Raw genomic sequence first — 3,991 nt, 5'->3', positions numbered from 1 at the left:
GATGCACCGGATGCATATGTCATTTTTTTCTTATCATTCTTCTTATGTCACTTATTATGTAAGGGAGACGAATGTAGAAGAAACAAGGAGAGGATGATATGTACATCTAGACCCGACATTCATGTCGTGTTAGAAGTGTTCGTGTCAACCCGCTTTTCTTAATGGGTTGACACGACACGACCCGTTAAGAAAACGGGTGAAAAATATCAAACACAAACACGACCCATTACAATTTGCGAATTACACGACACGACCTATTTCAACTGTTAATAAATAAGAAAATACTAAAACTGAAAAAATAATAATAATAATTTGAAACCTAGCACAAAACCAATGCGCAGTCCCTTCTACTCTTTCTCTCATTCTATCAATAAAGAAGAAGAAGATGTGGCTATTCAATCAATAAAAAATGCCCAACTCACACCATTAATCTCGACCACCCTTCAGCCATCACCAACCCTACCCCAAAATTCAACAGCTCCGCCCCATCCCAGCCTTCTTAACCAATCACACATTCTCTCTCTCTCTCTCTCTCCCCAAAACTATCATAAGCACGACTAACATTCATCCAAATTTCAAAGTTCCATATCCGAATCCCAAGCTGCAATTTTTTTTTTAAAGTTTCAATTAAAAAGACAAAAAGAAGAATAGTATGAAGGGGATTTTTCAAATTAAGGTTGGTGATGGGGTGGTGGTGCGACTGGATTTGGCAATGAGGGTGTTGCTCCTACCGGATTTGCCAACAGGGTTGGTGTTGTGGCTGTGGGATGGATGGGTACAAAATTATCCCTACTTAACGGGCAGGTTCGTGTATTCGCGAATGAAGACGAAATTGATCCGTTAACTTAATAAGTAGTTAACGGGTCAACACGATATCAATACGACACAATAATTCAGATCTGAATACTGAATTTTTTTTACCAATTCGTATCGTGTTAACAACGCTGAATACTAACACACCAAACCACACTTGCATTTTCAATGGCAGCATAGAACCGTTGACGAAAAGAGGATATGCGTTGACTGGAGTGGATAGTGGATATCGCGCCATAACATTTTATGTCCAATAAAACAATGCTAATCTCCCAAATCCAACTCTCCGTCGTATTATTAGATTCGTTCTTTTTGTTTTGTCGTCTTTTTATGGGCAACAAAACAAAATTGATTTTGAATTTGATTGGCCTCGCTTTCACAATCAACGACATGAAGCATATGATTCATATATTTTTTTTTTTTTATTGCGATGTCTATGACTAAAGCACAATATTAATAAGCATTATTCACTTTTGAACTCTGATGGCTAAACTTTTAAATGAGCCGTTTTAAGTTGAACTTTAGTCAAACAATTTTAGTCTGGCAAGTCTACACCAAGAAATTTAGTGAACACAAAACTTATCACCATAAATATAAAAAATATATTATATAACTTAGTTCGCTCTGAAATATCGATTGCATTTTTATTATGAAAATTTCAATCAAATTATGTAATAAAAAAGATAAACACAAAATCGTATGTGATAGGTTGCAGTTATGAAACAACTCAGATATTTTTGAGCAAAATGTATCCCAAAGCATATGATTTACAACAGTGGTGCAAAGTATGTATGTAAACTGGTGGCATGTCAATGTGTGAACATGTGTGGACTGATTGGCATATTATTACGTAATGTTTGTATATAATTAGGTCATATCAATATGTGAACATGTGTGGACTGATTGGCGGCAGTTCTTAAAGAACATAACATCCAAATTGTCTAACGTGTGAAGAAAATACTTCTCACCATCTATTATTTTTTAAATTTTTTTAAAAAAGAAGTAAAAAAAAAAAACAGACAAAGAAAAAGGAGCCTCTAGGAACTCCACCACCTAATACATCCATTTGAATGGCTAGCATTATTTGCAGAGGCACACAATCCATCCAAACGTGTTGTTGATATGGATGATATTTGAGACTTCATAAACAATTAGCTAATGCATTGTATTTAATACTTCATTTTGAGGCAGCGATAGGCCATGCTCGCACTAAAGAGGTGGACCATTCCCAATTTCCCCACCCATTAATTTACTTATGCTTCATATCATTTTCATTTTTTTGGTCTATAAAAAGATTGTTTGGTTAATAAAACATCAATTCAAATGTTATAATTGGTTAGGCCAACGGGCTATACCAATAGAAAATGACATTAATTTACAAACAAGAGGTCTCAGGTTCAAACTCTCATAACATCTTAATTGTATGTATATGTGTGTAAGAGAAATATATGTGATTAGTGCTAAATAGCCAAATTTTGTCGCAGTATAGTCTACCAAATGTGCCCTTAGAGTATAATATTACAATAATGTTATTTGGATCACATTTAATGATTACATTACTCACCACCTCTGTAATAGATATAATCTATATTATTATAAAAGTGATCAATAAATATAATTCAAACAGTTACATTAATAATATTATTAATAATATGAGTGAATTATTAATACCATGTTGACGGTATCATCGTCATGCGGAAACATTACTCGAATGTTTTTTCCACAAAACAAAATAAACCGACATGTTATGTGTGAAAAATCTAGAAAAAAATAAGAAAAGCAAAGCACTTTTCTCATTAGGCTTCGCAGTACGGATGACCAACTTGGGTGGACAGTGAGCTACTGCGTCAACTCTCTCTCAAGTACATCTAATATCAAAGAACCAAAATCCACGTCAGTCAGTCCACGGTGGGTCCCACTGGCGTCGACGTGCCGGCTAGGCCCCTTGCCCGCAGCTGACGTCCTGTTGTTGACGCAACTATCCACCAGCTGTCGACGCATAAGCACCTCCTCTCCACCCACCCCTTATCCGCTGAGATCAGATCGGACGGTCCAAAACTAGCGGGCAAAAAGAACACGTTATCAAATCTTAAATCAATCATGAAGGATGGGGACAATTAATCACCAATTTACGAATGCCCATTACCCACGTTACATTAGGGCCTAGGGGTCATGGGCCCCACCCACCCCAAAATGTTTTTAATTTTATTTTATGTTTTCAAAACGTGTTATTATTATTTTTAAATGATTTTGAACTTTATTAAAAATAGTGAAAAGTCATGAAAAAAAAATATTGTATTACATTTTGTGGAAAAAATGGGCTTCGAGATGTGATGTGCATGATGATGATTTGATAATATGACGCACATGATGATGTCAAAGCACTAAATAGTATCATATTGAGTTAAGGAGTCGTTTCGTACACAAGCTTGACTTGATTTGGTTTGAACTAAATTTAGTACAATGTTCGTTTCATTTAATTCTAGTTTTAAATGGAAATAACATATATTATTAGTACAATGTTCGTTTCAATTGTGTCTTACAAAATCAATGAACACGGTGCTTCAAGAAAATGCTAAAATTTCAATAACTTAATTGAGTGGTCAAATGATATCGGATTCAAGTGATTTTTTGTAGAGATGATCTTTGAATGAGTATCTACAAAATAGACGGTTTGGATTAGTGAAATACAATCCGGAGTGGGGCCTACAAGGGGTGTCCCTCAAATAAGCTTATTTGAGGAATCCCTCAATGGAAGCTCTCTGCATATTATGTATATATGTATATATATAAACACATATATACAGTCCCATTCTATTGAGGGATCCCTCAAATAAAATTATTTGAGGGACGCCCTTTAGGGTACCCTACAATTTTTTTCCCAATAATCCAAACCATTTATTTTTTAGGTCTTCATTCATAGATCATCCTAACAAAAAGTTAGACAAATCGGAAACCGTTTCGACATCCAATTGTGTCTTACAAAATCAATGAACACGGTACTTCAAGAAAATGCTAAAATTTCAATAACTTAATTGAGTGGTCAAATGATATCGGATTCAAGTGATTTTTTGTAGGGATGATCTTGGAATGAGTATCTACAAAATAGACGTTTTGGATTAGTGAAATACAATCCGGAGTAGGCCTACAGGGTGTCCCTCAAATAGCTTATTTGAGG

This window comes from Prunus persica, chromosome G5 (assembly GCF_000346465.2).
Source record: "Prunus persica cultivar Lovell chromosome G5, Prunus_persica_NCBIv2, whole genome shotgun sequence".
NCBI lineage: Eukaryota > Viridiplantae > Streptophyta > Magnoliopsida > Rosales > Rosaceae > Prunus > Prunus persica.
This window is presented reverse-complemented; position numbering follows the sequence as displayed.